This window comes from Neofelis nebulosa, chromosome 9, assembly GCF_028018385.1.
Source record: "Neofelis nebulosa isolate mNeoNeb1 chromosome 9, mNeoNeb1.pri, whole genome shotgun sequence".
Taxonomy (NCBI): Eukaryota; Metazoa; Chordata; class Mammalia; order Carnivora; family Felidae; genus Neofelis; species Neofelis nebulosa.
The window spans coordinates 34,731,026-34,758,960 of NC_080790.1; the positions used below are offsets into that span (position 1 = coordinate 34,731,026).

The window sequence follows — 27,935 nt, forward strand, 5'->3', positions numbered from 1 at the left end:
CCCACCTCTTAAGAAAGCGGGTGAACCTGCTGTATGCCACACGCAGCTGGTGCCTGAGTCCAGACTTACATCAGAAAGCCTGCGTTTAAATTCCAGCCCTGCTATGAATTATGGGACCTTGTGTGGCGTGCACAATTAAGATTGGGAAGCCAGACAGACCTTGTTCAAATACCAGCTTCAGGACTTGCTAGCCAGGTGACCTTAGGCAAAGTATGTCATCTTTCTGGGCCTCAGTTTCCTCCTCTGTAAAATGGGGATGGTCTCAGTAGTCTTCCCAGAGCATCGTTTTGAGCAAGAGAAGCAGAGGCAGAGACAGGGCTGCTGTCTATCGGCTCTCAATAAACACCAGCCGGTGACAGTGGTAGTAAGACGGACAACAGCATTTCCTCCTGGGTCTCAGCTTCACCCCCTACAAAAAGGGGGCTGGATCTGAAGGATTTCTAAGGCCACTTCCATCACGGAGTGGAAGTGATTCGAAGAGATGTAAACTCTCCTGCTTAAACCCTTCAAAGACTCCCCATTACCCACAGAATGAAGTCTAAGCTCCTCAGAAAGAGCCCGTACGCTTGGATCCCTGCTGCCCGCTCCACCCCCCCCCCCCCCCCCCGACTCCACTGGACCTCTCCTGCCAGTCACTGTCCCAGAGTTCAAGAGAATTTGATGCGCAATAGCCCCTGCCTCTGGGCTCAGGTACACGGTCTCCTCTCTGCCTAGAATCCCCCCTGGAGCCTCTTCACCTGGCTAAGACCTTCTCCCAGACCCCCAAAGTCACTTCTCCCAGGAAGCTCCCTACCCTCAGCCCTCCCCCCCCCCCATTCCCACAGGATCTATTTGTAATACCTGCTACTTCTATCAGAGACCCCATCATCCCACACTGATGGTTTTGTCCAACCCACACCCTCACCTAAGTAGGCAGCAAAGACCATATTGATTTGGGTCCCCAAATCCCAAAACCATCCTTGGCATATGATATGCCCTTAAAATATTTGTCAAAGGAACGTTCATGAAATAGCATTCAGGGACAGAAATCTAGCAAAAACGGTATGCAGAAATAGATGAAGTTATTTTGTCAACAGATATTTGAGTTGTAACTAGGAGTTAGGTTTTTTTTTAATCTTAATGAAGTAATTATACTGAAGATCGTCAGAAAACGAAACTTTAATACCTCTTCCCGTAGTCTTACCATCTGTTCATCATCTCTCTTTTCTCAGAGAACGAGGAGGGGAGACGGAGTCAAGATGAGACCTCATAGGGTGAGGCTGGGTCAGAAAGGATCGCCTTTGAGAACCAGGAGACACAGAGGCCATGCCCTGGGTGGGTTCCATTCTCCTCGCCCCCAACTCTTTTCCTCCACGCTCCCCAACCTGCCCAACTTCCACAGCCCAGGATTCCTTTCTCCTAGGGGAGAAACATCAGTGGTTCTAAAATTTCCGAATGAAAACCATCCGTGAAGTCGTGCGTGGGAAATGAAATGCCAGCACAAGGGCGTCAGTGACTGTGGAGAAATCATGGAATCTACACTCACCTGGGCTTCCTTTGGTCTGCCTCATTAATCAGCTCCCCAGGTCATCGGGGTGTCTCGCCTCAGGCTCACAGGTCTGGTTTTTGTATAATACACATTTCCCCCAGTTTTTATTTCATCTGCTTTTTTCAAGCAGCCTTTCCATTATTTCTGAACATTTGAGTTAAAAAAATGTAAATTACAGACGCCTGTGGATTGACGTAATGTGAAAAGAAGGCGGCTGTTTCCCCTCCCTCCAAACAGGGACCATGGTTTTTAAAACTAATAAACCCCTTAAACCTCATGAAGCCCACTTCAACCTTTTTAAATGGCTATTTTCAGAAAGGAAAAGGAAAAAAGAAGAAGCCAGGGAACATGTTTGGGGCAATGCCTTGGCAGGAGGGGGAATGACCCCTGCCAGGGCAGATGGCATCTGTCCCCTCTCTCAGGTCCAAGGTGGCAGCCCATGAAGAATCTGGGAGGGGAAAGCCTCCCACTCGTGGAAGAGCCTTGGAAGTCCTCATAGAAAGGAGAGACTGAACGGACAGACGCAGGAGACAGGAACTTCATGGTACAGAGAGGCTCTGGAGAAGGTGGGAGCAGAGGGATTGAGAGGGACATAGGAGGGATCAGTTTTGATACCCAAGTTGGGATAGTGAGTGGGAGGGCACTGGGAGGAGCAAAGGGTGAGGAAGGTGGCCTGGCCGGGAAGGAAAGTCAACAGGATCTGCCTTTTCTAGAAACAGGAATTGAATGTGGAAGAGACTATGAAGCTGGGAATCATGGGTGGAGCAGAGATCAGACATAGCTCTAGGGAGACAGCAAAAGCCACCTTTAAAAATTGATCCCACCTCTAATGTGTGCAAGACTCTCCTATTTTTGCCACTCAGTGAGGGTCCCACTCAGGAACCACTAGAGACAGAGTCAAGGGTCACTTACCTTACCCCAGAGGACTCTGGCTGACTGTCTACTCAGGCATTGGGTCCTGCTCTGCCCGTAGCCCTGAATCAAATGCTTGGCAGAGAAACACACAGAAGGCATCCAGCAACATTCATAGAATGAATGAATGAGCTAACACACGGATGGATCAATGAATGGGTGAAATGACCATCTTCGAAGTAACTGTAATCCTTCTGGAAAGAAGTACAGGTGCCTCTCTTCCAAGCGTACCAAAAGTATGCCCCAGAACAAGCCTACCGTGTACAGCTGCACAGGTACTAGGGATCCAAATCAAAAATCTCCCTCCCAAAGTGACCTCTCATTCAGAAAGCAAAAGTTCCTAGGAACAGCTGAGAAGTTTCTCTCTTGCTTTTTCTGTCTCTTCTAGGTTCAACAGGTTGGAATTTCAAAATCAGAGAAGGACCAGCAAAGTTGATCTGGAAGTGCCCCAGGGAGAGGCTGGTGTGAGCCACTCTGCATTTGCCACATGGGCTGATGATCCTCCCCAGCTTCCTGAGGGATGGCATCAGCTCTCACAATTTCTGACGGTGAAACGGGTCTTTGGAGTTTCTGGATTTGCCTCCCGGACTCAAGGAGATTCCCAGCAAATCCTCTATTTACACTTGTAAATAGAAGGGTTTCGCTTCGATTCTGGTTTGGTTTGGAAAGAATTTCTCTAATGCTTCCACCTCCCGATGGAGTAGGCTTTAAAAGTATCACGCTTAGCCCTTCCCTACCACACCCACACCAGAGGGCACGGCTAGGGTCCTCCAGGGGGAAATGCTTCTGCACCCTAGGTCCCTGGGATTCGTGCCTCCTTCTCAGCAGTTGCAATGGAGGGGCTAGATGAAGGGGAGATCACCCTTCGAATCAGCCAATGTCCCTTCCTCAGCTGAAGTCAAGGAGATGTGAATGGGTTGCCAGTCGAAAGGCAAATATAAGTGTCCCCCACGATTTGAGCTGGATGAGGGAAGCACACGCTTCATCACTGTCATTCTACTCTGGCTTATAATTTAGGGAGCAGAGGATACGTTCTCATGGAGCTCAAAATCTTGAGCTACAACTCTTCAAGCTAAAAGTACAATCACTTAAAAAAAAAATACGACTGCTTATCAACTTTATGCACCTCCTATTTAGATGTGAAAAATGCTCCAGAGGGAAGTTTCATGAGCAAAGGCCAGAATTTACTGCGTATTTCCCACAAATAGGGCTCACTGGTTTGTTCTGCGAGAAAGAAAACCCAGAGGACCCACCCAGCAGGCCTCTCGGGCAAAACAGAATCTAAGCCAGATTAAAAAATCCACTTCAGGACTTTTTTATTGCTGGGGTGGGTTGGAGAACTGTCAATGGGCAGGAAAATAGCACATCTGGAATGTGGCTCTGTCCCCTTGATGGCTGGTATAACTCAACTTGTATGTCAGATCTTTTTTTGTTTTTTCTTTCTTTCTTTCTTTCTTTCTTTCTTTCTTTCTTTCTTTCTTTCTTTCTTTTTTTTTTAATGGCCAAGATTTATCTGGCTTCTATTCATTTTTTAAGTCCAGGGTGAATACGATGGTTGAATTCTAGACGTTTACATTTGTGTAAATTAAAAGTCGTATTTCACTACCGGGCTGGTCTCTTACTTGTCTTCAAGGTGAAAATGGCAAAACTAAGCACTATGGTCCAAGGCACTGATTACCCTTCTCACCCAGAAGATACTAAAAGAGAAAGATCTTGTGATTTTCTTCACTAAAGCTATATCCCCTTTGTGCCTTTATAAAATCTGGTTCTGGAAAAGTTGGCGCCAAGATGCTCAAACTGAAAGTAGAATTTTGGATTAATTTAGTCAGTCATGTTCTGACTGTGGCAACAAGAGGCTATTATAGGCCTTTTTTGCAGCAAGCAAATTGGTTGGTAAAGTTGATAGAGCCATTTTAACTCCTAAAGGGATTTGAGAGGAAAGTGAGCGGACCCTTCTGGAGACAGCGGTCTATTGCTTTTTCGTCCAGGGGCTGATATCAGTTTTGACCATAAGGGAATGCCTTTTTCATGGAAGTCCATACTTGGCATTTGCTCTTAAGTTAAAAGCAAGAGCAATGTAATAAACGTTTGGTAACAACCCCCCACATACTTAGGTTTATTGGCTAGTTAAATCTTTAATGGTTAAAGTTAAAAACCTTTTATTTCAATGGCCTGGGGATTTGCACAGCTGGAAAGTTGCATTTTAATATATTCAAATTGGAATAGAAAAGCCAAAATTGACCAGGACATTGACTGTGTTTCTTGGATACTCGCAAACTGGTAGTAAACAGATGGCAGGCATGGCCTTGCTGTAGGTCTACCCTCCTCACCCCAAGCCAAGCCTGAAGGGGAAAGAAGAGAGGGGAGAAGGAGGCATGCGCTGCAGAGACCCGTGGGGCGGGCTCCCTTCCTACCTTCACTCACCTGCTTCACTCACCTTGTTCTCCACCCAAGTAGTCGAGAAATCACAGAGCATCTATTCTCTGGCTCTGCCACCCAAGTGACCCATATTGGTTGGGTCATGCCCTACCAGTTTTGCCCTTCTGGAAACTCAGCTGGTGGCATGCGAAAGCAGTGGCAAAGGGACTGGGGCACCTGAGTTGATGGGGGTTGATAACATGATGAAGGGAGATGGGGGAGAATGGACTGTCAAGGCATAAGGACAGTACAGTGTCTGAGAGGTGAAAGTGATGGCAGGGACAGGGGGAGGTGCTGGTGACATTTAACCAAAGGAGGGAATTTCAAATTGCTTTCCATGAATTATCTCATGGATTCTGCAATTTGGTACTATTTTACTCTCCTTTTACAGATAAGGAAACTGAGGTATACGGAGGCTGTCCGAGGGAGGGGCGCCTGGCTGGCTCAGTCAGTAGAACATGCAACTCTTGATCTCAAGGCTGTGAGTTCAAGCCTTGAACTCTCTTGAGTGTAGAGAGTACTTAAAAATAAATAAAATTGTAAAAAAAAAAAAAAAAAGAGGTTGTCCAAGTTCATGTTGTTAGAAAAAGGTGGAGCCAGGATTCAACACCAGGCAGTCTCACTCGAGAGCCTGCAACCCTAAAAGCCTGCAACCCTCAAAGAGTGAAGGACGGGGACGCCCAACGTCTTGGAAACTAAGGAGCATGAGTGTTACAATCACTAGTAAAGCAGAACCAGTAAGGATTATCTCTGCTGCTTTCGGGACACATGAAAATGAAGAAATCGTCATCCTCATGCACAACTCACAAATGCACACTGTCACTTCACCCATCAGCTCTTCAGGTACCTTAACCCAGAGACAAAGACGTTCTGACAAAGAGGTTATGTGCTCATCTACTGACTTCTTGGGCACTTGCTGCAGAGACATAGAGACATCATGGGACCAATGCTGTCACACAGGTGCACCACCAATCAGACTTACGTCTTCTGACATCACATACTCACACACATTTGTGCATGCCACAGGGTATTCCTGGATGATCCCTTGGGACTCAGCGCTGCCATTATTTCTCAGGTGACAGACTACCGTCTGTCCTGCTGACAGTGATCCACCTGGCCCACGGTGGATCCTGAAGGACGAAGGATAAAGCATGCGGATCGCACTGCCAGGAATATAAGATGATCCAAAGGCCCCCAGGACAAAGTAGAAATAAATAGGACCATCTACCCACCACTTCCAATCCCCATCCCAAGAGCCCTGAGCTGTCACCTAGAGAAGAGTCAACCCAGCCTTTGCTAGTGACCTTTGTCAGGAGGAGGTTAAAGCTCGAACCCGGGACTTTAGTCACCAATAGTTATCTCAGCATCCAGGATGAAGGCTGAAGGCACAGGGGTCGGATCACTCTTCTTAAGTATACTTGATTGCTGGGTCCCAAGGAGAGAAGATTCTTGATGGAAAATGCCAGGCTCCCAGTGCATTTTCTAGTTCTGGAACACTAATATTTCTCATATGGAGGCTCACAGACGTTCACAGGGTTTTCAATTTCAAGGCCATTTTGGTTTTTTATGGGGTTTGATGTTCTCTGCACAAACATAGGTTTAATAATTGACAGAGTGCCAGGCTGCCCATTTTGGCACTTACAGGCCTGCCGTTCAGGACAGTGAAGCCACTCAGTTCATATGGCCCACAAAGCCACGACAGTCTACTGCCTGGCACAGAGACCTTAACAATTGCAGGAAGTTGGGAAATAAAAGAAACGTTTCAAATAAAAAGATGTCAATTTAACAGCCAGGGACCTGGAAACAGATGTTCCTTGCATAGTCGGAGAGCCGCCCGCCCATCCGTCCTCCGGGTTTTCAAAGTCACTTCTTGTCAGGTGCCCTGGTTAAGAGGGAGAATTAATGAGCTGTGCTCCATTTTACGGCTGCCGTCTGATGTGGGAGCCGTGCGCGGAGTGCTCCGCGGACAGGCCAGCCCGGCCCCCAGCCCTTCCTCCAGCAGCTCAGCTTGGATCAAAGCGGAGAGCAGCTCAGCTTTTATAGCAAAATGATTAAAACCACGTGGGGCTTGTTTCCTCACACGTGACCTCCCGTCAAAGTGCAGAGGGGGGAGCGGAGGAAAGGTGAACCCAGGGGTCTCCAGGCCGAAGGAAGGGTAGGACCCGGGAGGCAGACACCACAGAAAACGAGCACGGCCGTCTATATGCATGTGCACACACTCACAAATAATGCCTTTTCCCTGCAAGTTGAAACCTGGCCCCAGAATGAGCAGCCAGAGGACCTAATTAGCCCAGTTAGCTGGGAGCACTTAGCACCATAGATAGATAGATAGATGATAGATAGATAGATGATAGATAGATAGATAGATCGATTCCTAGCTATCCAATTACTCCTAATCCTTGTTAGAAAGCACAACTGGATTGCACTGACAAAGTAAGTCTCAAATGTCCCTGCTGCATCTAGACAAAAAATTTCTCATCCATCCTTGGATGGATGCTTGTCTTTGGCAATTCCACTGCACCCGAACATCAGAACTCCCCTGTGGTAGGTAGCCCCCCTTCTTATAGCTCAGTTGATTCCCCCACCCTGGTATTCATGTGTAATCTCTTCAAGCGAGCAAGGACCGGATTTAGTGACTTGTCTCTAGCAAGCAGAATGAAGCTGAGGTAATGAGATGTCCCTTCCAAGATTATGTTATTAAAAGACGGTGGCTTCCTTCTTGGGCTCATTTACTCTGAAGGAAGCCAGCTGTCATGGTGTGAGCTGGGCTAGGAGGGGGCCCACATGGCAAAGCGCTGAGAGAGACCTCTTACCAGCAGCCAGAGAGGAACTGAACCTTGCCAGCAGCCGCAAGAGTGAGGCTAGGCAGACCATCTCCCAGTCGAGTCTTGAGACTATGGCCCCGGTCACCTTGATGGCAGCCATCTGAGACACCCTCAGCTGCACCTGAATCCTTGGCCCACAGAAACTAAGCAATAATAAATGACTATTGTTTTAAGCTGCTAAGTTTGGGCTAATTTGTTAGGCGCCTTAAATGACTAATACACCTACCTTGGCTCCTCCTCCACAACTGAAAATCACACGTCCTTCAATCTTGGCTCCTCCCTGAGATAATCCTGTGCAGCCAGGCGTAATTTACAGCGATCTTTATGTGGGGCTTCTACACCATCAGCCCCACTGCGGCCTTTAGCTCTCTGAGCTCATCCCAGTCACCCTGGCCTCCTTGTTGTGACATGAATGCACCAGATATGCATCCACTTCAGGGCCTTTGCACTTCCCCAGGGCTTACCCTCCCTCCTCCTTAGAGTCTTTGTTCAAACATCACCTTCTCAGCTAGGCCTTTCTTGACTAATCTGCTTAAAAAGGAAATCTCTTGGGGCGCCTGAGTGGCTCAGTCGGTTAAGCAGCCAACTTCAGCTCAGGGCATGATCTCACGGTCCGTGAGTTCGAGCCCCGCGTCGGGCTCTGTGCTGACAGCTCAGAGCCTGGAGCCTGTTTCAGATTCTGTGTCTCCCTCTCTCTGACCCTCCCCCATTCATGCTCTCTCTCTGTCTCAAAAATAAATAAACGTTAGGAAAAAAAAATTAAAAAAAAAAAAGGAAATCTCTTCCACGCCACCCCAGAGCTTCCTACCCACCCTCTTCCTGCTGAATTTTTGCCATAGTCTTTGCCATCATCTAGCATACTACATCTTACTAATTTTATTTCTTTTTTTTTTTTAACGTTTATTTATTTTTGAGACAGAGAGAGACAGAGCATGAACGGGGGAGGGGCAGAGAGAGAGAGAGACACAGAATCTGAAACAGGCTCCAGGCTCTGAGCAGTCAGCACAGAGCCCGACACGGGGCTCGAACTCACGGACCGCGAGATCATGACCTGAGCCGAAGTCAGACGCCCAACCGACCGAGCCACCCAGGCGCCCCAAACTAATTTTATTTCTTGTTCAACCCCTCCCTCCCCTAGACCAAAGGCAGGGATTTTTGGAATTTTTTTCTGTTTTGTTCGCCCCTTCATTCCCAGTGTCTAGAACCCTGCCTGGAACATTTTATAGGCATTTGATAAAGACTCGCTGAATAAATGAGTGAATGGGATAGTTCTCCCATGTTCTTTAAGTTTATTTGTTTTGAGAGTGTGTGTGTGTGCAAGCACGGAGAAGGGGCAGAGAGAGGGGGGGAGAGAGAATCCCAAGCAGGTTCTGTGCTGTCATCCCGGAGCCCAACACAGGGCTTTAGCCCACGAACTGAACCATGAGATCATGACCTGAGCTGAAATCAAGAGTCAGGTGCTTAAGTGACTGAGCCACCCAGGTGCCCCCAGTTCTCCATTTTCTAACCACCTACTACTGTCTCCTAAATACGTATTGTCATTAACCCTCCTAACGACTCCACAAGGTTGACGTTATTGTTTTTCATTTTACAGAACGTAAAACCTGAGGCCAGAGGATGCTGCATTATTCAAGGTCCTGCAGCTAATACGTGGGAGTACTAGGATTTGACCCTCCTACATTCACTTCTCTACACTTCTTCCATGGCACTGGCTAACTGTTTACAGTTAACCAAGTGCTTTCCAAAGCAATGATCTCATCTAACCTTCACGATAACCCTGCGAAAAAGGCATTAAAATTATTATCTCCATGTTGACAGAGAGGGAAATCGAAGCTCAGAGAGGTTAAGGCATCTGCCTTAACAGAGCAGAGCCAGCACAGAATTTCTCTGGCTCATTAAAAAGACATTGACTGAGCCGCTTCTGGGTGCCAGACACCATGAATAATAGCACCGGGTCCCCCTCAAGGCCTCTGGCTCTCCACTGTCCCCAGTCCTGTGGGGCTCTGTGTTGGCCACTGCAGTGTGGTGAGTACGCACTCAGGGTAACCACAGATAGAAGATATTTGTAAATGTCAATTTGTGTTGTTCAGACACGGCCTGAAGGAGGCTGATCTGAAGGGAGACTGACAGGTGAACACTGAGGTCTTGGGGAAGGGAACCAGAAGAAATGACAGAGAAGGGGATTTTTCAAGATGGAGCCAGAAGATGCATTAAGCCAAAGGAGGTTGAGGTAGCTGAGCTTTTTAAAAATCCTCTTTTATCCTTATTCCTCATTCCCATCCCCCCACAGGGAGCCACGTTAAGGCATTTGGTGTATATGGATCTCTTGGTTCGTGCCTTTGCAAAATGCTTAGCTTTCTTTTCGGGCGTTCAGTCTTCTCCACCTAACGCAAATGTTGTACAGCTCCCTCTGCCTTTTACTCATCCGCTCAGCACTGTTTAAAGATCCATGCATGTTAGTGAGCGTACATCTAACCCCTTGCTTCTCACTGCGAGGTAATACTCCATGGCATGTAGCTACCACCTCTTACTATCCACCTCCGCGAGGATGACCCCCACCACGGCAATACTGTTGCGCACGTCCCTGCCACACCCCGCCCGGGCCTGTGTGAGTGGACTGCTGGCACATAGGGTAGAAACATCTTCATTCAGTAGCGCCCGCGTGCTGTCCTGATACACTCCTACCAGCATGGCACGCACGTTCTTGTACCTCATACCCCTCCCAGCACTTGGTGTCATCCAGCCTTCCAATTTCCACCAGCCCGATAGCTATGAAGTTTATATCTCATTATTTCTTTAATGCGCATTTCTCTGATTATTAATGAGCTTGAGCAACTCTTCATTTGCTTTTTGGCCTTTTAGGTTCTCTTGAGTGGACTAATCGGATCTTAAGTGGAAGGAGGGAGATTAGTCTACAAAACTGACCCAGATTCCTGGAAAAGGGGAAAGGGATGGGAGGTCTCCAGGCATAGGAACCACAGATGCGCAGGCAACACTTCGAACTGGAAAAGGCTTCCAGGTGAACAGTATGAGCCTCAGCCATGGGGTTTTCCTTGAAAACCATCTTTTTTTTTTTTAATTTTTTTTAACGTTTTTTATTTATTTTTGAGACAGGGAGAGACAGAGCATGAACAGGGGAGGGTCACAGAGAGGGAGACACAGAATCTGAAACAGGCTCCAGGCTCTGAGCTGTCAGCACAGAGCGCGACGCAGGGCTCGAACTCATGGACCGCGAGAGCATGACCTGAGCCGAAGTCGGCCGCCCAACCAGCTGAGCCACCAGGGCGCCCCGAAAACCATCTTTTTACTTTCTCCAAAATACAGGACAGAACGTAGAAAACAGGCTGGCTCAGAAGGGGAGAATGGAGTTGGCCAGGAAGATAGAAGCTGAATTCAGTCAAAGCATATGTCCTGGAAACTTAAATTGGATTCTGCTAAAAGGAAGCATTTCTGTTATTTTAAAAGACACAATCAAGAGACTGAGAGGCAATGCACGATGTGAGAAAAGATTTTTGCAGAATAAATATATGACAAAAGACTCAGATCCAGAATATATGAAGAATCTCTACAAACCAGTAAGAAAAAGACAAACTGCTCAATAGAAATATGGGCAAAAGACTTGAACAAGCTCTTCACAAAAGAGGCTATACAAATGGCCAACAACCATATGAAAATGTGCTCCGACTTCTTCAGGAATCAGAAACACAAAGTGGAACATCAATTTGAGTTACCACTATACACCCACTAGTGTGGCTAAAGTGGAAAAGAGAAGCCAAATGTTGGATGGAACACAAATTGGCATATCCTCTTTGGAAAGCTAGTCAACAATATCTTCTAAAGCTGCTCCTTGGGCATGTATAAACCCTTTGCTCAAAAATTCCATCCTACGTACATATCCAACAGAAATGCATTCTCCAAAATACACACACAATAGTGCTCATAGAGTCACTATCCATAACATACAACAACTGGAAACTACCCAAAGACCCCTCAACGATTGAATAGATAAGTAATTGTAGTATATTCACATAACGAAATAATACACAGCAACAAAAATTTAAACAATCAGTGCACTTGGGTGTCTCAGTTGGTTGAGCGTCCTACTCTTGATTTCAACTCAGGTCATGATCTCATGGTTTGTGAGTTTGAGCCCCACACTGGACTCTGCACTGACAACAAGGAGTCTGCTTGGGATTCTCTTTCTCCACCCCACTCTTCCCCTGCTCGCTCGCTCTCTCTCAAAATAAATAAACATTTTTTTAAGTTTAAAAAAATCTTTCATGGGTACCTGTTGCCTCGCTCTGGCACCATACTGACAAATCAGGCATAGGAGACACACAGGAGGGGGGAACTGGCAACAGGCTATGGAAACATCACATACAAGAACAGATGCTGGGGTGTCTGGGGCTTAGTCGGTTGGGCGTCCGACTTCAGCTCAGGTCATGATCTCACAGTCCATGAGTTCGAGCCCCGCATCAGACTCTCTGCTGACAGCTCAGAGCCTGGAGCCTGCTTCGGATTCTGAGTCTCCTCTCTCTCTGCCCCTCCCTGTCTCTCTCTCTCAAAAATAAATAAAGATTAAAAAAATTCAAAAAAAAAAAAAAAAAAAAAGAACAGATGCTCACCCCGCCTTGCTTTGTGAGCAGAGTACAAGTGAGTACACAGTCAGTGCGTACCTCGTGAGATTTCAGAGAACAAGATAGGAGTGTCCTAAACGTGGGGAGGGCTCTACCAAGAACCGAGCGCTTTGTGTATTTTATCCCACTCGTGCCCCTCTGCAGCTGAGTGAACTGAGATCCTTAAAGGCAACATGAGTTGCCTGAGGCCATACTGCCTGTAAGTCCCAGAGCTAGATCTGGTCCTCGGGTCTCCTAGCTTAAGTTTCCTTCTCTCAGACCACATTACCAGTTTGATCTGAGCCACAGCAATCAGGGGAGCACCACCCCCCCTCCACCAGGGAGGAACAAATTACACAGACGTTGAAGGATGGAGATGATTCATGAGAGCAGACAATGGAGGAAGCCAGAGCGTGTGCTATGGCAGGGAAATGCCAAGTCCAGGAGCTTACAACCTTATCTGGAATTCAGCTTCCTACAGAGGAGCTGCTGGTGGTTCTCTCAGGAGACAGGCAGAAAGAATGACCAGGGGAGTGCAGCTGACCCACCCCTACCCCAGCCCTCGCTGTCTTGCCCCTTCTGTAAAGCCCTAGAAGTCTCTCTTCCCAAAGGCTCTCTGTGCCCCCAGATTTATTTTGCTTTCTTTCGCTAAATCAAACTTTATCAGACAGTTTTACTATCAGCCGTTAAACCAAAATGTGTTTGTGCAACAGTAAACACCTTGTTACTGCAGGGAAGGATTACATAAACAACAGTGGAGACGAGGCCTGACTCACTGTACCCAGGAGCCCATGGCCCTCAGTGGGGATGGAGGAGGGCAGACTGGAGGGCACTGCGGGGCACCTCGGAAACTGAGGGCAAGGGGAAGGGTCCGCACTCTGCTCTGGGGCATCTGCTTTCACCAGAATGGAATGGCTGGCAACCATTTCTCCAGTCAGAGGCTGACAGGCATGTCCTCTAGAGATCCCAGAAGGTACACGGACCCTCCCCAGAGCGCTGGGGGAGTAAGCAGACAGGGAGGGATGGCAGAAATGCTAGGCAGGAGGTGGGGGTGGTTGGTTTTGGATTAGAATCTCATGAGATGGGTCAGGCTGGGGGCTGGATAGGGGTGGAAATAGATGAAGCCCGGAAGGAGTCAAGAGAGGAGAGGGGGGAGGGCATGTTGTGGAGACAAAAGGATAAGGAAGATCAGGGCAGTGGGGCCACCTGCTCGGGACTGAATTGTTGGCCAAGGAGTGGAGAGACAGGGGCCTCTTTTGGCGTGATGGAGGCACAGGTGTTTAAACCAGCCCTGGCTGAGTGGCAGACAGAGACACTGGGGTGTGTGCCCAGAGGCAGGGACCTGTGGGCAGAATAACCAGTGAGGCTGCCCCTCTCACAGGGTCTGCCCAAGGCCTTCCCTCCAGGTGCCCTTCTCCCTCTCCTCTGCACACTCAAGACCCTCTCTTCATGGCTGCTCGCCCAGCCAGAGTCATGTGGCATAGGCTGTCTAAGGGACGTTAAGACTGGATCTAAGGAGGCCCCAAGTGCTGGATGGAACCCAAGGGAAAGTTGGAGAGAAGATGAACAAACAGTTTACAGGGTTTTTTTGACCCTACTAGACACCAGGCACCATTCTGGGAGCTTCTACACCACAGACACTACTTTGAGTCTTACACTCACATTCTGGAACAGAAATTATCTCCATATACCACATTGCCTGTTCACATTAATGACCTTATTCTTCTTATGCCACTACTACGAACAGTTATCATTTTATTGAGCACTCGCGATGTGGCCAGCATCCTGACCATATTTTTCCATTTAATCCTCCTATGTAGTTTATGAGACAGGCACCTTCATTCTTCTTTTTTATAAATGGGGAAACCAAGACTCAAAAAGGTTGAGTTACTTGGCTGGGGTCACACACCTAGTAAATAGCCAAGTCAGAATCGGAGCCCAGAACTCTCTAATGCCAAAACCTGTGCTCTTCTTACCCGAATACGTGCTAAGGAAAGAGTCTGGAGGAAGAGGTAGCATGATGGGGGGCGGGGGTGGGGGGGGGAGTGCAAGAGGTGGCATACACGCAGAAGGGTTGGCCTGGGACACGAGGCACGTAGAGGCCTCTACTGCAGAGGAGATAACGGTCAACCGCTTCACATAGCCCAAAGCAGTGGGGTGCTCCTGGGCTGGCATGACTCTAAGCTCCTTCCTCAGAGACTAGGATGTACTCTCAGGAGCCCTGGAAGCCTCTGGCCACTGCAGGCTCAGAGTCCTAGGCACCGTACCAGCTTCCTGAAGTCCTAGCCTGAGCTATTTGAACCATAGAGGCTGTATCTCCCACTTCCCTCCAAGGTCCAGATCTCAAGCATCCCCTCATCCCTTTCTTTTGGCCTTCTTTTTTTTTTTTTTTTAAGTTTATTTATTTATTTTGAGAGAGAGAGAGAGAGAGAGAGAGAGAGATCCAGGGAGTGGCAGGGAGAGAAGGAGAGAGAATCCCAAGCAGACTCCAAGCTGTCAGTGTAGAACTTGCCTGACTCGGGGCTCAAACTCATGAACCATGAGATCATGACCTGAGCTGAAACCAAGAGCCGGATGCTTAACGGACTGAGTCACCCAGGCGCCCCTTTCCTTTGGCCTTCTAAGCTATTCCTCGGGTCCTTCATCTCCCCACCACCGTCCTACTTCATCCCTCTACCCCCTACCGCACACCGACCTATCTGCCAGGCCACAATCCTAGAGCCTGAGGCCACACAACAGAGACCTAACCCCTGAGGTTGGTGTCACTTCAGAGCCCTGGATCACTGGGGCTGTAAGTCTTCAAGTCACCACAGTCTTTCTGCCCAGGTCCTGAGTACACACAGGCCACTGACCTCACTGACAATCCTGTCCCTTCTGAGGAGACCAGGGAATCCAACAAGCTTGGATCCTGGGGTCTGGACCCGTGTCTAAGGCCACAAATCTCAGGACTCCACTTAGCAGAATCATAAGGTAGCATTCAAGGGGACAGGGCCAAGGTCCCATGCTTAGTTTAATGCCTTGGTATCACTGTCTTGAAATTCTTAATGTTTTGGTTTTTTTTTTTTTAAACAAGGAGCTCTGGATGTTGATTTTGCACTCAGCTCTGCAAATTGTAGAGCGAGTCCTGCCCAGCAGCACTAGTATTCCTATGGCTTGGACCCTCTTCTTGGGTTTCTTGGGCCAATTTCAGATGTAGGAAGCCTGGTGTGGGCAGGAGCCCCCCAAGCTGGACACTGCTAGCCTGGAAGGCAAATCAGGGCTAGCCCAGGAAAGGGCACAGATTATTCTGTGGAGCTCTGGCATCTGGGGCTCCAGAGACAGCAGGAGGGGAGGAGAGAAGTTGTCATTTAGGGAAGAAGGTGAAAGAGAAGAGAGACGGGCTTCCAGAAGCTGCAGCCACGGGAGCCAGGAAAATGAAATAGTCAGAGGTCCGGGAGCTCATCTCCAGGAGTCCTGGAACCACAGCAGCATGGCCAGCTGCAGGCACAGGGTTCCAGGCAGCATGGCAGAGAGTTTAGGCACTTCGGCTCAGGGCTGGTGGTCAGGGTCCAAATCCTACTCTGCCACTCATTAGGTGGGATCCTGCCACATGCAAGCTGGGTTTCCTCATTTGTAAGATAAAAATAATACCTATTGTGCAGAGTAAAAATTAGAGACAATGTAAGTAAGGAACAATTTCTCAAATGTCTGCCACATGTCGGGCATTGTAACAGACATATGTCCCTTGGGAAGCCTCATTTAATTCTCAGTGTCAACCCACTAGGTGGGTATTAAGTCTTCGAGAACAGATCGGTGTCCAGGGTGGCAAAGCAGGTGAGAAGCAGAGATGAGGTTTAAAGCCAGTTCTGTGGTTCTGTGAGCCTGGTGGGTGCTATCACCCTCTCTGTCAGGCAGCATGGCACTGAGCTGGGGGAGTTGTGTGTGGGATCTGTCAGTAGGAAAAGTATTCCAAGAGTAGATGACATAAAGGAGGTTCTTCCACCAACTATCATTTAAAGTCCCTCTTTTGGGAAAAAAAAATTCCTTTTTCTAAAAGGAAAAGTATAATTAGAGATCATCTATGCTGTCTCCATGGAGCCCGCCCCACCTCCCCACCATCCGCCACCCTGTCTGAGACAGAATTGAATAGAGGCCGCCATCATGTCTGCAGTGAAGGATGCTGGGATGCCTGCCAGCGACCCAGTCTCTCCCATAATCCCATTGCACTTACTGGCTTTTTTTTCTAATGCTTTATGGAAGTATAACTTACATAGTGAAAGTGCAAACTTTGTTAAGTACGTAGTGTGATGAGCATGATGAATTTTCACAAATCAAACACACCCAGGTAAACAACATCAAGAAACAAAATGTTCCCAGCATCCCAGAAACCCTTCTGCTGTGCCTTTGGAATACCTACCCCACCCCATCCCCCAAAGGCTAACTTCCAACATCACTGGTTAGTTTTACCTATTTTAAAACTTTATATAAACGGAATCAAACATCCTTTGTGCTGTCTGGCCTTTTTGCTCACTGTTATGTGTGTGTGAGTCACTTATTTTTTTCCAGGTACCTGATGGCAGTTCATTCATTCACATTGCTGTATAATATTCTTTGGTACAAACATGTCCTAGTCTACCTCTTCTCGGCATTTAAGTAGTTTTCAATCACTTATAGGTTTTAAATGTCTTATGATTTTGAGTGGCTTTTAAAGGTCAGGCTCTCCAAAAAACTCTAAAAAGTAAGGTTATGTTTCATTACGGATGAATTTTGTTAAACAAGGATGGTGAAGATTTCTCTGGTGCGAAAGCATCACAATCGGTTTGTGTGATATTGTCACCTCCAGTAGGAGTCCTAGAGAAATAATCATTTAAAACATCACTTGGAACAAATACATGGGTGAAATCTACAGACATTCCCTTGAATCTTCTCTTAGAACCATTTATAGTTGGGAGAAAAGTGTAGAGATTCATGTTAGTAAATTATTTTTTGAGAGAGGGGGACGAAAGAGCCTGATACCAGAAAAGTTTTGCATGAAATGTCCCTCACACAAAACAAGGACTGGGCAGACTCTTTCCATTGGCAAATGCTCGTCATTTCCGCCCCCCCAAATTAGGAGACACAAATGTGACTTGATAGCTGAAACAATTTCCCTCTCTTCTATTGCAATCATGAGAAGAGGGGGAGAGAGTGACATATATAAATGTAGTAAATTAGTAATTTCCCTTGCCATGAATTCCCCCACAAAGTTCCCAGTTGCCATAAATGAAGGTATTTATATTACTGAAAATGCCTGAGAACTCATTTGGCCCTATAATATCACTGAAACTGTAATGGCTACTCCAGATTTGGTTTTAACTAACTTTCCATTACAGGGGCTGACATTTTTAATTGCTAAAGAGCTGCACTGAGAATACTGAAAACAACGAGGAGTATTTGAAGATAAGGTTGGACTCATGCGCCCCGATGACACCAGGCTATGAGCAGGAGGAAACTGATTGTCCGATTACCTATGACTGTGGGCCAACTTCGACATTTCAAAAAAAAAAAAAAAAAGAAAGAAAGAAAGAACATTTTCAAATACATTTTAAACTTCTTCAATTTATTAGGCAAAAAGATATTTTCCCCTCGTTTAAATCAACGCCGTGTTTAAGTGTAAATTCAGTCTTCTGAGTGCTTGCCATTGGAAGGGCCTGAGCTACTTTTTAATTTTCTTTATTTAATTAAAAATATCCAAGGGGCACCTGGGTGGCTCAGTCGGTTAAGTGTCCGACTTCGGCTCAGGTCACGATCTCGTGGTTCATGAGTTCGAGTCCCACGTCAGGCTCTGTGCTGACAGCTCAGAACCTGGAGCCTGCTTCAGATTCTGTATCTCCTTCTCTCTCTGCCTTTCCCCCGCTCACACCCTCTCTCTCTCTCTGTCAAAAATAAATAAACATTAAAATTTTTTAAAATAATAATAATATCCAAGATGTTACCATTGAGGGAAACTGGGTAAAAAGTACATGAGCCCTTGGATATTTTTCTGCAACTTCCTGTGAATCTATAATGATTTCAAAATTAAAGATTGAAATAATAATAATAGCATTAAAATAGTAAATGGCCCTGTTGGCTTGGAGTTGGATCCCTTTAAGCCTGCCTTTCAGGCATCATCTGAGTGCTCACAGGACATTTTGAAGCCATTGAGCTGGAAACCTTTCCTTTCCACGAGTTTGTTATCATTCCAGTGGGCAATATAGAAATATAGCCTCCAAAAAATGACTCCGGATTACAGACATTCGCAGCCATTCGAGACTTCAAGTTTGTAAAACGTCTAGTTTCCTTCCATTTGAAAATTTCTGAAGGGGGAAACGACCTTTTGGAAATTTTTCTCTCCAAAAGTGATTACAGTAAAAGCCCTGGTACACTTTGGTTCAATTTACATCTGGGAGTAGATATTTCTTTCCTTCCATAACTATGTTTATAACACAAGTTTGGAGTTTTGTTAACAAATGTTCACTTAGGCAGTCTGAGTTTGCAACTGGCAGGACAAAAACATTTCTGAATATTGAAATTTTGCTAAAAACTGTCGAAAACCAGTGCCATCTTTTTATTTGGGGGCCATTAGCAGGGGATAGCCAGGAGACCCCTCGGAGGCCCCCAGCTGACCCCTTCACTTCATTTGGTCCTACAGGAAAAGATTCTCAAGTGCCATCCATGCGCGAGGTGCTGGACCCACAGCCAGGAGCAGCAATTAGGTTGAGGGGCCATGTTCCGCTTCTGGCCCCCACCCTTCAGGCCAGAAGTCAGATGGTCTTCTGTCAGTCTCCCAACAGCAGATGCAGATCAGCAAAATTCACACAAGCAGCTATAAAAACAAGAGTTTCAATCTATAAGATGAACTTGAGATTGATGCCTCACACCCTCATCAGGGACCAGAAGACTTAACCCCCCGTCCCACACCACCACGTGGGTGTGCAAGTGCAAGGAAGTGGTTAAGAGTAAGGCATCTGAGAGAGATCCCAGCTTCCTGGGAGCAAAGCCTGGCTGTCACTACCTACGTGACGTTGGGCCAGTGCATTAACTTCTGTGGCCTCATTCTATCATCTGTAATGCCCAGATAATAACAGTTACCTGCATCATTAGTTGTTGGAAACATTAAATGAGATAATGCATATAAGGGCTCACAGGAACGTTCTCTGTTATTGTTCTCTGAGTGCTTAGGAAATGTTCTCGATTAAGTCAAATTAATCCCCAGGAGGCTGCTTGGAGGGCCCAGAATCAGAACAAAGGGCAGTTGAGGCAATAGTTCCCCTTCACTCAGAAGATATCAGTGAAACACCCCTTGCCCCCAAAATAACGGACATTCTCTGGTCACAAGGCTGCTCTGCTCTTTACATTCTGTGTGTATCTCCCATGGGCCAGGCTGGAGAAGCTTGACACGTCTTGCTTTTCCAAACCCCTCTTTCTCCGTGAACGACCTCTTGTCTGCTGGCCCATTTTTTTCCTTCTGTTTAAAGTGCACTGAGATTGTTCTTCCCACAGTCCTGGCAGACATTATATCTCCACCCCACCCCCACCCAGCCCAGTGTTGATTCAATTAGAACCACTCTCCAAACTCCGGCTGGGGCGCCCAAGGTCAGAGCCCATGTGCAGAAATCACATTACCTTCCCTATGAATCACAACCCATCATTTCATATTGGTGTCAGCAAGATTTAAATCTTTCAATAACAACTACCCATGCATTTTACAGTTGTATAGTTCCTGCTTTCTTTTTTTTTTTTTAAAGCATAATTAAGTTTAGGGCACATGTAATTTTATTTTAGGTTCCATTACTTTATTTGCCTCTCACAATGGAAACTGTATATGTTTGCATATTTTTTAAACATGACAGATAAACATGCTGAGGTAGCCCATGTTCACTCCTTTGATCTCAGTCTTCTTGCTTAGCTTGAAGTCAACAACTCCCATTTTGAACATGATGTTTTCAGATGACTGGCTTTGGAAACCTCCTGGCCTGGGCATGTAACTATTGACTTGACATTTCCCCTCCGGTTGCCAAAAGCACCTTACATTCAATATATCTAAGACTAAACTCATAATCTTACCTCCCACACTAGGCCTTCTTCCAGGGTCCCTCATCTGAATAACAGCACCTCCATCTACGTATCTGGACAGGCCTGGAACCTAGAATCCGTTCTTGATACCTCCTCTCCTTGTCTGCCATATGCAATTTATCTCAAGATTTCAGCTCCTGAACATCCCCTGAATCCATCCACTTCTCTCCATCTCAGATGCCTCAACCTGAACCAAAGCCACCTTTGCTTATGAGTTAGATTATAACAATAGCCTCTGGACTGGTCTTTCTGTGTTCCTTCCTGATTCTCTTATTGATGAAAGAAGCACATTCCGTTTTCCAGATTGTCTAGCCGTGATTTCCAACCGTGGTGCACATCAAAGCACCAAGCACCCTTGCTAAAATGCAGCATCCAACTGTGGAGATTCTAATTCATTAGGTGTGAGTGTAATTCCAGAATCTGTATATGTAACAAGTACCCTCAAATGATTTTGATGTAGCTAGCCCGTCTGTGAATCGACATTTGGGGATCATTAGCTACAGCTCACCAGGGCCATACCTGGCCCATTTTAGAGATGACCAAATATGTCTCTGGCATAAGTCAGGGGATGAGTACCTCTCTGACAAGCATTTCTTGAGCCCCTACTGTGTGCCAAGCCGTTCAAGCACTAGGGATACAGGAGTGAATAACACGGACAAAAATCCCTGTCTTCATGGAGCTTACCTTTTGGTAGTAGTAGACCAACAAAAAGAAACGAATGAACAAAATATATGGAATGTTAGATAGCAGTCAGTGCTATGGAGGAAAATAAAGGAAGTTGAAGGATGCGGGGGGAATAGAGCTGTGGAGGGGGTGCAGGTTGTCATTCAGAATAGGCTACTCAGGGATGGCCTCCCTGGGAAGGTGGCAACTGAGTAAATACCTGAAGGGGAAGAGGCAGATAAGCCACTCAGATAAGAGAAGAAGGGCTTTCCTAGATGAAGTCTAAAAGGAGCAAACACGGCTTGCTGTTCTAGCATCCTTCAGAGGAAGGATATTCTCTGCAGAGTACATATTCAGCTTCTAGTCCTCAGCTCCAAACTGGGGAAGATATTCCCAATAAAATGTGGCATTCTTCACCTCACTGTCATTGCTCAAGTATCCCCTCTGCCTGAAAACCTCTTCGGACCCCTCAGCTTTGAAGGCTTACCAGTTCAGCCCTTTTATGCTCCACCATATCTGAACATCCTTCTATCACGGCACCTAAGATACAGCACTGCCTTTGCTGGTTTTCATGCTTGTCTCCCCCATCTCCACGACCAGACTTCAGGCTGTGGAGCTTTATCTGTGACGGTATCTTCAGTGCCTCGCAAAGAATCGGGCCAGAGTAGGTTCTTGACAAGTGTCTAGTGCAGAAAACAAAGAGGGAGGGGAGGAGGGAGGTGGAAGGAAGCAAGACCTAACTTCAGGTTAAACGCCAGGATGGGTATTACGCAGCGGGAGACGGACAGACCAGGATTTCTGCCAACCAGTCCTGTGGGGAGTAATGCCCTCATTCTCCTACCATCCCTCAGTGGCCTCTCTGGGATATTCCTTCAGGTGCAGATGAGTGATCGTAAGATGTGGTAATCATATTAATAGCTGTCACCTGTCAGATGTGTGCTCTGCACCAGGCACGACACTAAGTCCTTTACATGCGTCACCGCATTACGTTGCTTAATCCTCATAACAGTCCTGTGCATTAGATACAGTTATTATCTCTACTTCACACGTAAGGCGTCCAGTGTCTTGCCCAAGGTTTCCCAGCTGGAATGAGTATTCAAACCCAGGGAGCGAGACACCAGAGCCCATACGCTTAACTTTTGTCCGAGTCAACTGAGCAGTAATTTGAAGGGAACCCAAGTTCTGGGCTGGGAAGCTGGGGAGAGCAAGTGGAAAAGAAGGGGGGAAGGACAGTTTGGGCCAGAAGAGAGGCCTGCGGTTGGAGAGAGAGGGTGAGTCTGCAGAGTAGACAGAGGTCCGGGGCTTCAGAACCCCCAGAGTCCCCTCAGAAGCTGAGGGGCTCTTTGGCAAAGCTCTATCCAGAGCAGAGGAAAGGAGGCTGAGAACCCCGGAGGGAATTTGGGGGGGAGGGTGGCTAGACTTGAAACTGGATTGAATGCGGATCTGGAAATCAGGAAGTTCTGAGGGGGGATACGTCTCTTGAGCTGGCCACAAATGAGCCTGTGGTTGTTCAGCCCACTGAAGCCTGCCCTGGGGAAGGTTATCAAGGCTGCCCAGTGGCCGGGGCCACGTTGGTGCACAGTTCCAGGGACATCATTCATACTAGGCTGTAAGAGGAGCGTTTTCCACTGGGTCAGCAGGCCTGAAGGGAAGTGTGTTCAGACCCTCTGTCCACACGGCTCCCTCACCCATCCCACAGAGTTCCATTCTGCACAGCAGCTATCTGTCCCCCTCCATCCCACCCTCATCCTACATGCCCCCTACTCCCAAGAAAACCTTCCTTCCACTGGTTTCTTACGCCACGTGAAAAACAAAATTTCACTACCGGGAGATTGGGGCACAGAGCCCTGGCTGGGTCCAGGGAGAAAAGACGCCCAAGAGGTGACATGGAGAGAGGTGAGGGGTCCAGCTGGAGCCCAGGCAGGGCCTCCGATTCTGGAAGCTCTGTGGAAACTTGACACCAAGGCCAGGTCCCGAGCCAGGGCGGGGGAGGGAGTAAACCATCTTCCCGGAGCAGGAAGTGAGGGAGAGAGTGAGCCGTGAGCTGGGGCAGCGCTCTGTTTTCTTTGGCCTCTGCCAGCCCCGGGAGGGAGAAAGGCAAGGGAGGAGGATGGGGCTGGTGGAAAGATCCAGCCTTTGTGTCCTACCTCCCCCAAGAGGTGGAGGCTGGAGGAAGGTGGGGGTTGGGGTGGGAGATATGCAAGATTGCTGGGGCCAGAGAACCCTGGAATCAGGTGAAAATGTGGGGAGTGGCAAGGGGTGGGAGGGCCCACGAGCTGGGAGCGCTGAGCTTACTGTGTTGGAGGGCTGGAACTAAGCAAGGAAGGTACAGTGAGTTCCCTACATTCTCTCCAGCCTTGACCCCCCCTAGGGCTCCCCAAAAGGCCCTGACCTTGTGCACCCCACAGAGCCTTGAGGGGGAAGATGTCATCCTAAGAAAAGTTCTGGGCTTGTGCAGGCCAGGGCAGCCCCCCTCCCCCCAACCAGGAAGCCGGACTTGCAAAGCCCCTGTGTGTCTCCTGCGTCTATGCTGGGATGTAGTCATTCTATTCTTGATAAAAAGTCTTCCCTTAAGGGCAACTCCATCCCTAACCCAAATTTTCCTGGGACCTCCATCCCAAATGTTGTCTTAATCCCAAACTTAATCCTAACACCCATCCCTAACAGGGACCCCAAACCTCCACCCAAACATTGTCCAAAAATCACTAAATTCAATCCCATAGCTGCATCCTCATCCAAAACCTTACTGTAGCCCCAACTCCACACTCTCACCCTGATCTATGGAAATCAAATGCCTGACGCACACAGAGGTGTCTGTGGTGGGGTGGGAATTAACAAACAGCAAGAGTTAGCATGCGTTAAGCATTTATGAGGTGTTAGGCACTGTAATAGGCTCTTTCTCTGTATCGCTGTATTTAATCAATACCAACCCTATGAGTTAGGTATTACTATTACTACCATTTTACAGATAAGAACATTGAGGCTCAGAAAGATCAGGCTAGTTACCTAGTAAAGTGCCACCGGTCACATTTGGGACTGGTGGAATCACTGCTCCCATCAGGAACATTTCACAGGGTGACTTTGGAGCCTTAACAGGGATGTCCTCTGTCTGCACGGGGAACACTTTGGCTGCTCTAGAATCCAAACCAGATAAGATCCAAACCAGATCTGCTCTACCAGATAAGATTCAAATGAGGGTCTCTGCTCAGATATTGAGTTGGCTCTGAAGTCACAGAGCCTAGAAACCCATTGCAGAGTGACATAAGAACCCCACCCCCACCACTCTCCGACAGTCTTGAAAAGGCGACCCAACCAAGGAACTCTGGACACAAAGTGTCTGATCCAGGAGAACAACCCCACACCTGGTTAACTCCCGGCAAAATCACTGAGGATTCCATCACCACAGCCCCCACCCCACCACTTTGGGGGTGCACTTCCTGATCAGTCAATCCTAACTTGGGCTCAACTGATATTCTGATACATCCTGGGGAATGTGCCAGGCAAAATGCCATTCTAAGTCACAAGGTCCCAGAGCCTTCTAGAACACAGTGAGGGGAACCCTCAATCAGGACAGGGATGACAACCTTCTAAATGGAAGTGGTTTGTCGAACACACACACACACACACACACACACACACACACACTCATAGACGGGCTTGTTCATACACTGATATACAGTCCCATTCAAGACCTCTCCAGTTCCTTTTCTCTGCATCAAATCCTACATCTTCTCTAGGCCAGTGAAGGAGACCAGAGGGGGCCCACCTCCCTCATCCTAGAGGATCTCACTCAGAGGACACTGACCTGCAAAGTTCCCAGGCCAGCAGGTCTGGGCCAGTCCAGAGGAAAGGTATCAGCTCTCTGGAGTCCTCTATCCCTTCCTGAGTCAGGATTTGTGTCAGAGTTCTTATGACCAGAGTGTCTGTCCAACCATGAAGGACTACATCAAGAAATACTCAGTATGCCATACACCCCACCCCCACCACTCTCCGACAGTCTTGAAAAGGCGACCCAACCAAGGAACTCTGGACACAAAGAAGCCTGATCGGAGCCCAGCTGGGATGCCCAGCCTATATATCGTCCAAGGTGCTCTGGCTTAAAAGCCAGAAGCCCTCTCATGGATCCTCCTGGCCTATAAACACAGAACGTGCTGGCTACAAGAGCCTTGCCCCTAGTGTTCCATGTTGACATTATGTGGAGCCTTTCCAAACCAGTCCCGGGACCCCTGAGATGGCTCAAAGCCACCTACACCCAGTTCCTTCTTGGTCTCCCTCCTTCCACACCCCACATTTAGCTCCCTCTCATGTGCAACATGAGTGCTCTTTCTCTTCTGCCACCATCCCATATGTCATTTGGGAGCCAGAGCCTGGAACCAGTAGCAACAGTAAGTATATTAGCTGGGGGAGGAGAAGGGGCAAAAGGCATAGATAGAGTAGAACAAGGGAAGGGAGAGGGCTTGGGGAGTGAGGTGTGAGGCTCTGGCGGGATCACTCCCAACTTTCTCTGCCTGGAACCCAAGAGCCAGGAATCCATGACTTCAGAGAGGTGGGAGCCAACGCCTCCCACTGACGCCCATCAGAGCACCTCCCCTGGGCCTGGTGACATGGGGTCCCTCCCCAGCCGGCCCCTAGAAACTGACAGCATCTGGGGCTAGGAACCCACCATCCACAGATCCCCTCCAGATTCCACAGATGCAGATAAAAGTCAGAATAGAAATAACCAGCTCTGAGAGGGGCGGATGCAGATGTGGCCATCAGAGCCCCAGATGTGGCTCAGCCATGGCTGCTGTCAGGGCTGCTGTGGCTGTGAATAGGAATGTAGACCCAGATGGGGATGGGGATGGGGGCAGGGGTGGGAGGAGGGGACAGTGCACAATTCTGTGCATTCTAGGCTCCAGGAGCGGTGCAGCTCTGAGGAGGAGAGAGGTCTAGCATCTGACTTCGTGAAAAGGCTCAGCCTGGTCCCGGGGAAACTAGATTCCTACAGAGGAATACTCCACCTTGCCCAAGACTCGTTACACTCTCTGCCAACCCCTGCTGCCTCTCTTCCCTGGGGCCTCCAGCCACAGAATCAGCTTCATCATTGGGACCCTTCTCCGCTGGTGGCCCTACAGTTCTCCTTGGGCATCTCCTGCCATAGAAGGGAGGGCAGCAACGTGTCTCTGGCTCCGGGAAACAGAGGGAAATGTCAGTGTCAGCCCCGCAGGTCAGCCTCTGTCCTAAAGCCCCGCTAATACCCAGCATTCCGGGCTCCATAAAGATGAAGGGGCCCATGGCCCTGCTCGGGGGCCTCTGCACATAAACACCCCCAATGATAAAGCTTCCTACACCATCACTCATGAGGCCCATTTACTTCCCACTTTGTTCTGAATTTTCATCTCGGGAGGTTTGCAGATCGCTAACAGCAGGAACTTTCCAGAAGTTGCAGAATATAATCGGTGCATTCTCAGCCTTGCTGCTCTCAGAGCACCCCAGGCAGCAGCCTGCCAGTGAGCAGAGGGGGTGGGAGGCTGAAGGCGGCCAGCAGAGTCTAGGTGAGAACAGGCCATGGAGGACCACCTTGCCTAGCCTCTACCTCTGTGTGAGTTTAGCCTGCATCCCAGCCAGCCCCAACCCCGGTCCTATTTGTGAAAATGAGATCGGCCCACACTCAACTACTCTGGGAAGATTAGCTATCACAACACAGAACTTCTCTCCTGGGCAGGAAGTTTGTCTTTAAATATACCCTGAACCCCACCCACTGCAGAATCAACATCGCCTCTGCTCCGGCCTCCTGGGGAGGGGAGGTGGAGGAAGACAGCCTGAGCCACAGAGTCAGGATTGCCAAGTCCCCTGACCATGGCACTTTTCTGGGTGGAAGTCCTAGGACCAGGTTTCCCAGGGTCACTCTGTCTCTTGGATGATCTCTAGGGATGGCCTGCTGCATTCACCACAGGAAACTACGTCTCTTTTAGAAAAAAAGACTTCTTCCAGTTTCCTCCAAAGAGCCAAACTAATACCTCCTGAGCGCCTACTATGTGCTTCACATGCTCCAGCACGTCTCATTTCATCTTTACAACGCTGCGAGTGTGGAAATACCACCATCTTTTTAAAACAGAAGGCAACAGCCTCAGAGAGGATAATGTCAGAACTTCTCCTGAGGTCACACGGCCAACAGACCCCAGGACAAGACCAGAACACAACCCAGGCGGAGTCTTCAACCTGTGCTTTCTCCTCCATGTCACACTCCGCCAGGGAAGACAGGAAGCCAGACTGACCGGGCAGGGAAAAGTGGCAGAGGAAATGCTCCAGCTGTCACTCACCTGGCTGCCTTCCTGGCAGGTTAAGTGGCAGGACATCACACATCGACTCAGATCTTCCCACAGCCTGGACACAGGGTTCCCAGCAGCCAAGCAAGGCCAACGAGGGGCCAGAACCATTGCCTCTCCCTCTTCCATCGGAGGAGAGTGAACAGCTTCTCGAGTTCTACCCGGAATTACAGATGGATAAGGATTGCCAACGTCGCATGGGTTTAAGTCAAGGCGGACTCCTGGGAAAAGAGGCGATCGTAGCCAGTTTTATAAAGAAATGAAATTCTTTGTGCAGCGAGAAGGAAGAAGAAAACCCCAGAGCAGAGAGGAAACCGATCAGAGGTTGGAGAAGTGGACTGGCCACCGTGGGGAAGGGTGGGGGGCCCAGGAACGACACACTTTGTGGGGTTCAGCAGCCCTCTGTAGTTCTCCCATCCAGAGCTCAGAATCCCAGATCCCCAAGGGGGCTGCAGCAGCCCTCCTCATGCGGTCTACTCCACATTCCTCACATTCTTTACGCTCAATTAAGGAGAAATAATCAGGGAAGCAAGCAAGGCCACAGCCGGGCAGTCATGCCCCACGCTGGCGGAATCACGGCATCATGTGTGCG

The 27,935-nt window shown here is 48.2% G+C and overlaps 1 long non-coding RNA gene across 2 annotated transcripts in view; it reads right to left on the reverse strand.

Moving 5' to 3' along the window:
• LOC131484674 (uncharacterized) overlaps positions 1-27,935 on the reverse strand; it is a 45,138-nt gene extending 17,203 nt beyond the window's left edge. The window contains exon 1 of one of the 2 annotated variants that reach the window (XR_009248387.1): positions 27,338-27,935. This is a non-coding gene — a long non-coding RNA (uncharacterized LOC131484674). The remainder of the gene's footprint in view (positions 1-27,337) is intronic. The other variant, XR_009248386.1, reaches the window with a different exon arrangement.